The sequence below is a fragment of the Nicotiana sylvestris genome, chromosome 2, assembly GCF_000393655.2.
Source record: "Nicotiana sylvestris chromosome 2, ASM39365v2, whole genome shotgun sequence".
Lineage (NCBI taxonomy): Eukaryota > Viridiplantae > Streptophyta > Magnoliopsida > Solanales > Solanaceae > Nicotiana > Nicotiana sylvestris.
Window position 1 is genome coordinate 95,544,021 of NC_091058.1, and position 15,244 is coordinate 95,559,264.

Here is a 15,244-nt window from a genome sequence, read left to right on the forward strand (position 1 = left end):
TTCCTCACTATTTTGACTTATATTTAAACTCAGTCCTGTTTATAATTATTGTTTTACAAACTCAACCGCTTTTATGCAGATTTGAAAACTCAAATGATATTTCTAAATGGTATTTTGGGCTGAGAACTACTGTTTTACAAATGCCCGAGGGGCTTATGATGATTTCCGGACTGAGTGAGGCCGAGGGCCATATGTGAGGATATGCCGAGTGATATAAGGCCGAGGGCCTGAGATACTTTATATGCCACGCGGTGTCTTGAGTGATGTGAGGCCGAGTGATATGAGGCCGAGGGCCTGAGATACTATTTATGCCATGCGGTGGCTTGAGTGATGTGAGGATATGCTGAGTGATGATGCCACGAGGTGGCTTGATATAGCGCTTGGGCCGTAAGGGGCCCCTCCGGAGTCTGCACACCCACAGTGAGCGCGGGTACCCATTGTTCTGAGTGATTGATACTATGCCCGAGGGGCTGATATGAGTGATTGTGAGGTGGCCCGAGGGGCTGATACTATTCTGAGAGTGAGACCGAGAGGCTGTTACTGATCTGATATTGAGTCCGAGGGGTTGTTACTGTTCTGATATTGAGCTCGAGGGGTTGGCACTGTTCTGATATTGAGCCCGAGGGGCTGGTTCTATTGATATTATGCCCGAGGGCAGTTTGTTGTACATGTTTTGCCCGAGGGGCCGTTTACATTTCTATCATTTTTGTTACTCACTTGTAAACTACTTGCTTTACTTGTTGGAAAAAAAGGGATTTTCACTTGATTTCTCACTGCTTTACTATTTAATGTGATTTTACTATTTCTGTATGGAATACCTTGTGTTTTTGCGTGATTTCTTGCCTTCAGTCTTTATTTATTATTATTACTCACTGAGTCGGAGTACTCACATTACTCCCTGCACCTTGTGTGCAGATTCAAGTATGTTTTGGCTGATCGGAGGCAGAGTCATCAGGGTTTAGCAAGGTAGCTGCCGGCGTTCGCAGCACTGCTTTTCTCTCTCCTCATTTCATTAGTTTGTATTTGTACACTCCATGCTTTCAGTTGTATTTATGCCCTAGTAGATGCTCGTGACTTGTGACACCCCGGTTAGGTTGTGTCGGGTTGTGCTTCCGTTAATTATATCATTAAATCATATTTAAACTATTTATTAATGTTTAACTATTTTTGAAAAGGCGATATGAGTTTGTTGGCTGGCCTTATCTTCACGAGAGGTGCCATCACGACCGGAACGGGGTTTGGGTCGTGACAATTACACAGGAGTATATAATGTTAAACCACTGTGTCCCGTATTTAATACTGGACGTGAATAATCCAGATTTTTATCCTAAATTCGTCAAATTTTGTTTACTCCCTATAAATTAAGCTGGAAATGCTACTCATGAAGGGATATAAGCCAATATATTATAATGGAGAAGTAGAAAATAGTGGAAACTTGGTAATTAGAACAATTTACTGGAATTAAGTAATTTAATATTTTATTTCCTGTATATTACATTCGAGTTATATATATATAATTCAAATTTATTTACCCTAAAGTTGTCCAATTTTGGTTACTCCCTATTAAATATGGTGGAAACGCTACTTATGAAAAGATATAAGCCAGTATATTATGATAGAGAAGTGAAAAATAGTGAAAACTTGGTATCTAGAACAATTTAATGGAATTAAATAATTTAATATTTTATTTCCTGTATATTACACTGGAGTTGTATATTGTTAAACCATTGTGTCCCGTATTTAATACTGGACCAGAATAATGCAGATTTTTTTATCCTAAATTCGTCAAATTTTAGTTACTGTCTATATATTATGCTAGAAATATTACTGATGAAGGGATATAAGACAGTATATTATGACGGAGAAGTAGAAAATAGTGGAAATTTGGTAATTAGAACAATTTACTGGAATTAAATAATTTAATATTTTATTCCCGGTGTATTACAATGGAAATATATATTGTTAAACCACTATGTCCCGTATTTAATTCTGGACGTGAATAATGCAGAATTTTCCTATAATTTTCTTGAAAAGATTTTGATACTATGTCGATCGTATTCCATAATATCAGATACATAAAATAAATATTACAAAGAACAATCACACATAAACATAGTAGAAGATAAAGAGCACCCAATGACAAAAATATAGAACAAAAACATAAAAAAAGGATTAAGCAAAACTAAGAATCATCTGTATCATCAGAATGATAGTCTTCAATTTCTTGATATATCTCATCATCATCCGAATCAGAGATAATTATAGGATAGCCGGGCAAAATACCATAAAGTCTCACGAGATCATTCTTCAACCTGTTGAAATCATGATGCAACTGATTTTGTTCAATTATTATTCTGTCCATAAGATAAAAAAGATTCTTTAAGCTATATTCGAGCTTCGCACAGTCGTCCATGTTGGGATACTTGAAAGAATCAAAGTTATTGACAACCTTGTCGAACGAGGTTGAATAACCTTCAGAACTGCGTTCTACGTTCAGCCTGTTCTTGAATGATTCATCAGCAAAAAACCGAGGTCTTATTCTTTCCCAATCAGCCTTTATTTGTTCCCACTTTTGCATAATATTATCCATTGGAACTTTACTATCCCAATCAGACTTTAAACTCTCCCACTTCTGCATAAGTTCATCCATTGTAAGCTTCCTGCTTCTTCTAGTATCAGACATGTTTTTTTAAAAAAAGCTAAAATGCTACTGATGAATATAAATTTTATTAAAATATGATAGAATTTTTCTAGTGAACTGATTGTTTAATATAGTGAAAGTGTGCACCTACTAAATTTAAAATATGTATAAATGTAAACGTAACTTTTCAGGTCTGTTAGATGTTTTATTAGGTTCAGAGAAATGTAACATTTCGCACATTCCAAGAAAAGTAGGTTGTAAAATACGACACGAATCTGTATTGTGCACATCCAGTACATAATACTGGACATTATGCTTTTTCATGATATTTGACCAGTTTAATATACTGGACATAATGTTTCAGTACTTTAGATAACCATTTGGTGCAGCATTTTATGCATTTTTAACCACAAATTATATTATACATTGGAAGTTGTGTAAGAGTAATAATTACATTTTCTATCATTTCACAGGATTCTAGTAAATTTTATGGATAGTAATTTGGATTTCATAATTTTACAGACAGCTTTATAGTAATCTACTATACTAGAGTCTATTTTACATAATTTTTTATATTATGCTGGAGAATCTAATATGTGAAAGAATATAATCCAGTAATTTCCTGTAAATTATGGTGGAGATATGTCATATTTAATATATTTTTGATTGCTTCTTGTAAATTCATATTTTCCCCCTATAATAATAGAGATTTTTTTAACCCTAAATTCGGCCAATTTTGGTTAATCTCCTATAAATTATTATAGAAATGCTACTTATGAAGGCATAGAAGCCAGTATATTATCATATGGAGAAGTTGAAAATTTTGAAGACTTGGTATCTAGAACAATTTACTGGAATTAAATAATTTAATATTTTATTTGCTGTATATTACACTGGATTTATATAATGTTAAACCACTGTGTCCCGTATTTAATACTGGACGTGAATAATACAGATTTTTATCCTAAATTCGTCAAAATTTGGTTACTCCCTATAAATTATGCTGGAAATGCTACTCATGAAGGGATATAAGGCAGTATATTATAATGGAGAAGTGGAAAATAGTTGAAACTTGGTATCTAGAACAATTTACTGTAACTAAATAATTTAGTATTTTATTTCCTGTATATTACACGGGAGTATATAATGTTAAACCACTGTGTCCCGTATTTAATACTGGACTTGAATAATGCAAATTTTTTATCCTAAATTCGTCAAATTTTGTTTACTCCCTATAAATTATGCTGGAAATGCTACTCATGAAGGGATATAAGCCAGTATATTATAATGGAGAAGCGGGATATATGCCAGTATAATTTGCTTTTTCAAACGGCGCGCCATTCACAAAAACGTATCTCGAATTTTCAAACCACGCGCCATATATTATGTCGAATTTCAAAATACACAGTTGTTAGGGTTTTCTCGAGCTTTAATTTCGAACAGTTGACGTTTTATGGGTAGAAAGCACTCTCTCAAGCGTAAAAAACCTATTCATCCAATCTCAGCATCATCAGAATTTTCTAATTTCGTTATGGATAACAAAAATTATTCTCTTACAATGGCAGAATCTTATATGAAAGATGCTCCAAGTGCGAATGCAGTTGGTGTATCATCATCAGCAAGTGAAACAAAAGTTGTTAGTTTAGGACAGACTCGTTTACAAATGGCTAACGCACGAAATACCTCTAGATCTGCTTCGAATACCTCTGGGTCAGCTAGTATTAGAATAACGCATTCTCAAAGTGCTAAGGAAGTTGATGTTTCTCAAAATAATATAAAACCTACAAAAAAGAGGAAGGATTCTGAATCAAGCATTCATAAGAGAAGACATTCCAAATCATTTTTGAAGGTAAATTATATTACACATTATTTGATTAATACATACTCTGTAGAATGTATACCATGTAATATACTTATATATGTATCTGTATTGTATTGCAGCTTAGTGCAAGTGATAGACCAATACTTGGCAGTAACTTCAATTCTGAGATTGTTAGCAATTTAAAAACAAAATTGTCAACAACGCAACTTGAACTTTTTAAGTCAACTTGTTTTGGCTATTTGTTGAATTTGCCTAGTATAAAACTGCAATCACAATTAATATATTATTTGTTAACCAAGGAGGTAGAAAAAGGGAAAGCGAAAGAAATGGTGTTTCTTGTCAATGGGGTAAAGCTATGTTTTGGCTTGGCAGAGTTTGCTTTTGTAAGTGGATTAAAATGTATCGGTGATGCACAACTTTGTAGTGAATCTACGCAAAAGAATAATGGTTCAATTGCAAAGTACTTTGTGGTTTACCCTTCTGTTTCTAAACAACATCTTGTGGATTGTTTTCTTACAAAAATATTTGAGTCTGATGAAGATGCTATTAAGATAGCAGTGTTATTTGTTGTAAATTCATTCCTCTTTTCTATTAAGAACACCAAACATGTTGATAGGAAGTACTTGGACTTGGTTGACAAGGGTGATTACAATAGTTATCCATGGGGAATAGATTTATATGAGGAAACAGTAAGAACAATGTCAGGTATTTTGGATAAGCAACGACAATATTATTGGATTTCAGGATTCCCTTATGCTATTCAGATATGGTTTTACGAATGTTTAGGATATTTGCATAGTTCTGTTGCTCGACGGTGTCAAAATACATCTCCACCAATTATTCGATGGAGTGTTACACGGCAACTGAAATTTGAAGAGTTAAATGATAAGCTATTTGGCTTACCTTCTGAGAAGGTAAATTAATTTCATTTTTGTTTTCTCATGTATTAAGAGTTACTTTTGCTATATATAATTTTGTTACTAAAATTTAGTAAATTGTATGTTTATGTAGTTTAATTTAAGGAACATGTCTCTTGAGAATGAGATTGCGGATAATGTTGATCAGAAACACGTTACTTCAGATGATGATTTTGTTGATCACCCACCTGAGACTTTAAAAAGACAGTGCAAAATGATGGTTAATGTGAATGCGAAAAGGCAGTGAACACTTTCTAATGTTTTGGAGAAGAAGGAGAAAGATGGTAATAATTTGAAGAAGCAGGGGAAAGCTGCTAATGAAACATTAAAAATGAAAAGTATCGGTGGTAATGATTTGGAGAAGCAGATGATGGACAATGTCTCTAATAGTGCTAATGTTACAGCAGCAAATCACAACCTTGTTGATTCTACATCTGAAAAATCAAAAATCAAAAATAAAACTGGAAATGATTTGCAGAAAAAGGTGGTGGAGAATATTCATAACCAACAGAGAGGTATAGGTAAAGCCTCTGTTGACCCGTCAACTAAAGATAGTGAGTGGTGTATTCAATTTAAGATTTTGCAAGATGGCCAAGATGAATTGAAGAAAGAAGTATCATCATTGAAGAAGGAATACAAGGATGAACTAGTGGTTTTAAAAAATTATCTTGATGAGAAATTTGTTTAGGTGTTCAATGCAATTAATTCAATGAAGAAGAGCACGTTAGAGGTATAATAGTACTCATTGTTTGCTTGTTTTATATCTAATATAATTTTATTTGAACATGTTGCTGCAGAATCACCACAATGGAGATATGAAAAATAATGTAAAAGGTAATAGTGAACGGAAGCAGGATGCAGTTAATGAAATCAAACAAGGTATAGTATAAAATATACTGTTTGTAACGCTTCAATTTTTTGAAGTCCAATTTGTGGTTCTACATGTAATTTTAGTATTTTAATCACGCAAGCGATTTCTGTATTATGTATTTGGATGCGTTGGTGTAATTTATTGGCCTCTTGAGGGGTCTCGGGTGCGAATCAAACTTAGTTTTGGACTTGAGGGACTGTTGGGGGTTTCAGATATGGCTCAATCGCACCTGCAAAGAAATACTCGCATGTGTTAGCACATAGAGACTCCCAACTGATTATAGAAGCAGAAATGACAAGCAATGCTTGAGTTCATAGGTGCACAAGGTTGTGGCCAGGTGGGCACCCGCAGAAGCACGATATTTTTCCGTAAGAAGCGGATGTTTGGGGGCTGGCATCTGATTTGATCTTTGTTGCCCAATCGTCAAAGTTTTAAACACAGAATATGGTATCTAGTTAATGTATGCCCCCAAGTCGCACAAAGCTTTGGCAGTGCAGAAAATTTAAATTAAATCAAAAAACATTATGTCAATGATGAACATGGAAAATTAGAAGATTTTAATTTAGCAATAATAAAGGAAGAGATTTTTGGTATTGAAACATAAAGCTATATATTCAAAAAAATTTATTTATATTTTTTCTAACATATTAATGTATTTTTTATGTAGCATCTGGTTTTGTTGATGTTGGAATTCCAGATGAAGATAAATGGTTAGAAATGTGTAATTTAGAGGCTCATAATTAACAGCTGAGCTTTGTAAGCAAACAAGAAATGAAGACATTCCATCTGGTAAGTTGATAAAGAGTCATTCAATGAAGATGTTCCAGCTTCAGGGGTTTATAAAAAATCATCAACCAAGATGATTCCAGATCATGAAATTGAGATGACTGACACTCAAATTGATTACCAGATTCATAAAATAACTTCTTAGTTTGTTAATGAGTCTATAGGTGTTGTTCCTATGACAACAACTATTCCAAAATGTTCTACACATGAAGATGCTGCCACTTCTTCCTTGCCCATTCAGTTAAGTTTTGAAGGTGTCGAAGCTTATGAGATTTTGGACGACTCTATTGAAGAAGATGGAACAAGAATGAAAAAACCTCTTATTATGAAAGGGGATCACCCATTTAAAATGTCAATTACTGAAGAAATTCCAGTATCAATTAGAGATGACTTTAGTAAGTTTGTTCAAACAAAGTTAATCCAAACTCGCAGGTAGCTTTACATATGTATAACATATGTTTTGATTGAAGTTTCTTTGTAATGATAGTTTGGACTATTCTATTTATATCTTTATTAAATATTTTTAGAAAGAAGGGGTATGAAAAGAAAGATGATATACTGGAGGAAGAGTTTGATCTTGGAATTCAACTTATAGATAAGAAGACATGGTTTTTTGAACTTCATTATTCTGGTATAGGCATCAATTCAACGATATATCAACATACATTACTTTTTTGTGTTGTTTTAGATTAAATGTGTCTTTATATTCAATTAATGTCTTTTTTCATTTTGTAGCGTATTGATGTGATATTCTATTACCTCCGAAAGAAGGCAAAATATGAAAACATACGGATCACAACTACCGACAACTATTTTAGTTCTGTCATTCAAGAAGTGTACGGTAAATTAAATATGGATAGCATAAATATAAAAAATGAAAATTGTGAATTGATAAAGACATTAAGAGCGTATGTGCTTGGGTTTTACATTCTTTGTAACACCCCCTGGGTTTTCGTGGATTATGTTCTTATGCCAATCAATGTAAAAGATGCATGGCATTGGGTGTTGGGTGTTCTATCTTTGCGTGATGGGTGCATATACGTATATGACTCAATAAGATCCTCAAGACATGATGCTGTAGTTCATAAAGTTTTGAACTCATTTGCTGTAATGATACCATTGTTGCTCAACACTACTACATTTTATAAGCAAAGAAGTGATATTGCAATGGATAAAGCACATTATTTGGAAAAAGAGGATCTAAGTAATCCATTTGCTGTTATTTCAGTGGATAACTTGCCTCAACAGGAAAAAGTGTAAGTGTTTTCCCGTGTTTATCTTTCTTCTTTATATTACATCAGCTTTTTATCCTTTATTGTTTCTTAATATGTGTTTTATTGTAGTGATTGTGGTATATATTGTTCTGCATTTGCGAAGTATTTTATTGAAGGCAAGAAGATACCAGTTGACAAGAACATCTTTGATCCTACACGTCTTCGATTCAGATATGCAGCATTATTATACAATTATGGTAAGAAGAAGCAACTGGAATAGCTTGTTAGTGAAGATGAGGCCACAGGAAGAATAGATAAACCTTCTGTTTCAAAAAGGCGCATGATAAAGACCAAGAAATAGTTTTTTCTTCTTTTCTGTCATTTGACTACATATTTTTGATTGAAATGCAGGTTAATATGCTGTATATTATGCTAGAATTAAAGACTATATCGTATTATCCAGTATTGCTCCCTATAAATTATACTGGTAACGCTACTTATGAAGGGATATAAGGCACTATATTATGATGGAGAAGTGGAAAATAGTACAAAATTGGTATCTAGAACAATTTACTGGAATTAAATAATTTAATATTTTATTTCCTGTATATTCCACTGGAGTTATAGGTTGTTAAACAACTATGTCCCGTATTTAAGACTAGACTTGAATAATGCAGATTTTTTATGCTAAATTCGTTAAATTTTGATTACTCCTGTAAATTATGCTGAAAATGCTACTCATGAAGGGATATAAGCCAGTATATTATAACGGAGAAGTGGAAAATAGTGGAAACTTGATATCTAGAACAATTAACTGGAATTAAATAATAATTACATTTTGGATTTTAAGCCAGTACATTATAATGGAGAATCGAAAAATATTGGAAACTTAATATCTAGAACAATTTACTGGAATTAAATAGTTAAATATTTTGTTTCCTGTATATTACACTGGAGTTATAGTTTATTAAAACATGATATCCTGTATTTTCATACTAGACTTGAATAATCCAGATACTTTTATCTTAAATTCGTCCAATTTTGGTTACTCCCTATAAAATATGATGAAAATACTACTTATGAAGGGATATAAGCCAGTACATTATAATGGAGAATCGGAAAATATTGGAAACTTGATATCTAGAACAATTTTCTGGAATTAAATAATTAAATATTTTATTTTCTGTATATTACACTGGAGTTATAGTTTATTAAAACATGATATCCTGTATTTCATACTGGACTTGAATAATCCAGATACTTTTATCCAAAATTCGTCTAATTTTGGTTACACCCTATAAAATATGCTGGAAATGCTACTAATGAAGGGATATAAGCTAGTACATTATAATGGAGAATCGAAAATATTGGAAACTTGATATCTAGAACAATTTACTGGAATTAAATAATTAAATATTTTATTTTCTGTATATTACATTGTAGTTATAGTTTATTAAAACATGATATCCTGTATTTCATACTGGACTTGAATAATCCAGATTTTTTTATCCTAAATTCGTCCAATTTTGGTTACTCCCTATTAAATATGCTGAAAATGCTACTTATGAAGGGATATAAGCCATTACATTATAATGTAGAATCGAAAAATATTGGAAAATTGGTATCTAGTATAATTTACTGGACATCAAATTATATTCATTTGTTTGTGTAATTTTAATTCATGTATATTATGCTGCAGCTATATCAAATACAAGTATTTTCTCTAGTATTTTAAACCCGAATGTGTACAATAAATTATATCATATGCCATCAAACTATGCATAATAAGTTTGATTTTTCATGGGTTGGTTTCTGAAAATTCTAATTATGAAGCAATATAAATCAAACTACAGCAATTTGTAGTCTATCAAGTAATAGCTATTATATGACGTTATTATATGACGTGACATACTATTGACTCTAGTTTACTTGCCTATAATATTTTATTATTAGCTATAATATTTCATCATTACCTATAAATTTCATTAAGTAACCATTGGGTTCCGTTTTTTGTGCATTTTTAATCACAAGTTATATTATATGTTGGGACTTGTATCATAGTAATTAGAGCATTTTTACTTATGCATTATACTGGAGCCTAATTTTTGAATTTTTTTTGTATGTTATACTGGAGTTGTATATATATAATAAGAAATTTGGAAATCTTGGAATTTTTTTATCCAAAATAAACTACTCGAATATTATACATATTGCTTTGTATTACATTATAAATATGGTATTTTATGAGGTGCACTGTTTGATGCATTTTTAACCAGTAAAATTAATTTATATTTCACATTAAAAGTTGTGTTAAAGTAATAATTACATCTACACTATTTTCATTAAATTGTGATTCATGAATATTTATTTTTACCCCTAATGTTCAATTTTCCTTCTGTGTTTTTATATACAGTTTTAAAAAAAATTACGCTATATAAGTATCATATCATTTACAGATTTATTCACACAAACTCATCTAGTTTTATTAGACAAAATAGAAAAAATAAGGAAAAATGGATGTAGCAATCAAAATCATAGGTGATCAAATTAAAGAAGATATCATCGAAGCCTTTGAGATCAAGTTCGATGAGTTTATGGACAAATATGAAAGGGATTTAAGAAGACTCAAGGACAAACTGGATAGGCTGGAGATCATTGTCCGATATGGGGATAATGGTGGCAGTATAGATGATAGTTCTTGTGACTCTGATTAATTTTTTATTTTATGCTCTTTTTTTTTGTGTTTTTGTGGAAGTATTTGGAATCGGAATGGTGGCAATGTAATTTTAGTTTATACTAATATAATTTCTTTTTGTTAATGTATTTGTCTAACTTACTTTTGATCTCTTTAAATTCAATGAAAATATTAATAATGACTATGATTTTACTGTTACAAATGTGAAAAATCAAACAATATCATATATCATATTGGCAGCTATATATCCAACTATATTATAATGGAGAGAAGTCGAAAATAGTGCAAAATTGGGATCAAGAATAAGTTAGCGGAATTAAATAATTAAAAAAAATCCCGTATATTACACTAGAGTTATATATTATTCAATCATGATATCCTGTATTTAATACTGGACATGAATAATCCAGATTCTTTTATCCTAAATTCGTCCAATTTTGGTTACTCCCTATAAAATATGCTGGAAATACTATACTTATGAATGCATATAAGGCAGTATATTTGAACGGAGAAGTGAAAAATATTGAAAACTTGGTATCTAGTAGAATTTACTGGAATTAAATAATTAAATATTTTGTTTCCTGTATATTACACAGGAGATGTATGTTGTTAAAACATGAAATATTGTATTTAATACTGGACTTGAATAGTCCAGATTCTTTTGTCCTAAATTCGTCCAATTTTGGTTACTCCCTAAAAAATATGCTGGAAACGCTACTTATGAAGGGATATAAGCCTGTACATTATAATGGAGAATCGGAAAATATTGGAAACTTGGTATCTAGAACAATTTACTGGAATTAAATAATTAAATATTTTATTTCCTGTATATTACACTGGAGTTATAGTTTATTAAAACATGATATCCTGTATTTCATACTGGACTTGAATAATCCAGTTTCTTTTATCCTAAATTCGTCCAATTTTGGTTACTCCCTATAAATATGCTGGAAATGCTACTTAGGAAGGGATATAAGCCAGTACATTATAATGGAGAATCGGAAAATATTGAAAATTTGGCATCTAGAACAATTTACTGGAATTAAATAATTAATTATTCTTCCTCTATATAACACTGGACTTATAGTTTATTAAAACATGATATCCTGTATTTCATACTGGACTTGAATAATCCAGATACTTTTATCCTAAATTCGTTAAATTTTGGTTACTCCGTATAAAATATGTTGGAAATGCTACTTATGAAGGGATATAAGCCAGTATATTATGATGGAGAATCGGAAAATACTGAAAACTTGACATCTAGAACAATTTACTGGAATTAAATAATTAAATATTTTGTTTCATGTATATTACACGGGTATTATAGTTTATTAAAACATGATATCCTGTATTTCATACTGGACTTGAATAATCCAGATACTTTTATCCTAAATTCGTCCAATTTAGGTTACTCCGTATAAAATATGCTGGAAATGCCATTTATGAAGGCATATAAGCCAGTATATTATAATGGAGAAGTCGAAAATAGTTAAAACTTGGTATCTAGTACAATTAACTGTAATTAAATAATTAAATATTTTGCTTCCTGTATATCACACTGGAGTTATACGTTATTAAAACATGATATCCTGTAATTTATATTGGACTTGAATAATCCAGATTATTTTATCCTATATTCGTCCAATTTTAGTTACACCCTATAAAATATGCTGGAAATGCTACTTATGAAGGGATATAAGCCAGTACATTATAATGGAGAATCGGAAAATATTGGAAACTTGGTATCTAGAATAATTTACTGAAATTAAATAATTAATTATTTCGTTTCCTGTATATAACACTATAGTTATAGTTTATTATAACATGATATCCTGTATTTCATTCTGGACTTGAATAATCCAGATTCTTTTATCCTAAATTCGTCCAATTTTTGTTACTCCCTATAAAATATGCTGGAAATGCTACTTATGAAGGGATATAAGCCAGTACATTATAATGGAGAATCGGAAAATATTGGTAATTTGGGGTCTAGAACAATTTGCTGGATTTAAATAATTAATTATTTTATTTCCTGTATATTACACTGGAGTTATATGTTGTTTAAACATTATATCCTGTATTTAATACTGGATTTGAATAATCTAGATTTTTTAATCCTAAATTCGTCCAATTTTGGTTACTCCCTATAAAATATGCTGGAAATGCTAATTATAAAGGAATATAAGCAGTATATTATAGTGGAGAACTGGAAAATAGTGGAAACTTGGTATCTAATATAATTTAGTGGAATTAAATAATTTAATCTTTTAATTCCTGTATATGACACTGCAGTTATATATTTTTAAACTACTATGTCCCGTATTTAATACTGGACTTGAAAAATCCAGAATGTTTTATGCTAAATTTGACCAATTTTGGTTAGTCCATATAAAATATTTTGAAAATTCTACTTATGAAGGGATATAAGCCAGTATATTATAATAGAGAAGTGTAAAATAATGCAAAATTGGTAATTAGAATAATTTACTGGAATTAAATAATTTAAAATTATGTTCCTGTATAGTTTGCTGGAGGTATATGTTCCGAAATTATATGTCCAGTAATTTATACGGGAACTTCATAACAAGATTTTTTTTTGCGGCAAATCAAGAAACAAAAAAAAAACAGTAATAATATTTTGAAAAACAAGAATACCAAACAAATTATTCAGGATTACAATCACTATTTCATATCAGACAATGCAACCTTATTGTATATAATCAATCATTTCCCCCCCCTGTATTTTCTTGCATAAGGATGAACTACAACAGAATTTGTACAATTTGTTCTGTTATGCCCATATTGTTTGCAGCGACCACATCTTGGTTCTTTCTTGAATTCTGTACCAGAAATATGTCGATTCTTCTGTCTTCTTCCTAGCATTACTTTTGCATCTGGAGGCTTAGTGATTTCTGATTTAATAGTTTCTGGTATAACCCATGTCGATGAATCACCTATAGAATTTACTTGCCCTTCATATGTTTTCAACCAAAAGTCCCTTGAATAATATGCTGAGCAAAAGGCCGATTTCTTTTGATATATACTGTCAATTGCAGCAATTGCATGTTCACAGGGTATTTCATCTAGCTGAAATTGACAACAATCACATGTTCTTTTGTCTAGATCAACAATAAATTCCATACCCCCTTCTTTCACATTGAATTTGAGTCGATCAATGGGCAATACTCTAAATGTAAAAGCTGGTTTAATTTTTTCTTCCAATGTTGCTTCTGCCCAATTTGATATCTCACGGAATATTCCTTCTCCAGTTGTCCTTCTTTCATAGAACCAGCTTTGCAACTTTTCTTGTAGGAAATCCATCATTGTTAAAAGTGGCAATTCTCTTGCACGTCTCAATACATTATTCATTGATTCAACAATATTTGTTGTTAACATAACATATCGTCTTCTCGGACAATGTGAACGAGCCCACCTTCCTGGTGGTTCCTCCATCAAATAATTAAATGTTTTCTTACCAACAGCAGCTATTTGGGACATGAAGTCATCAAATTCTGATTGAAGGTATACTCTTGCAGCACTTTGAAAAAGGTTTAGTACAGTATTTCTCACTCTTCTTTGCTTTAGATTCTTTTCTAAATGATATATGCAAATACCATGGTAGCACTCAGGGAAAACTTTTGCAATACCATTTGCAATGGCCTTGTGTCGATCTGACAAAAATATTAAATCCTTACGAATCCCAATTGCTTTTCTTAATTCTTTGAAATACCATTCATATGATTCGTTATTCTCTGAATCCGCTACCCCAAATGCTATAGGGAAAATCTGGTTATTTGCATCTTTTGTAACAACCACTAACAGAACACCTCTATATTTTTTTTTAGAAATATTCCATTAACTGCAATAAGTGGTTTACAATACTTCCACCCAGAAATTGATGCCCCATACATGAAAAACATGTAGACAAACCTGTTCAATTGAAAAGTAAATAACTTTCAGTTATACCATATGACAAGTTGAATACTAATAACATACTACACAAAAAGCTTAAAGACGACAAACTTCCATTAAAATATACTGAAATCAAACACAACTCAAATATTATATACTGGATTAAAGACCATAATAAAAAAGAAGATGGATAATCACTCAAAAAAGTAATGACAAATAAAACAAACTTCTAGGTTAAACAGAACTCATCCAGTATAATATACTGGACAGAAAACTTAAACAAGACAGACATCCCGTAAAATATACTGGAGTACATCCCATAAAAGCTTACACAAGGAAGATATCCCGTACAATATACTGGAGAGAAAGCTTACACAAGGCAA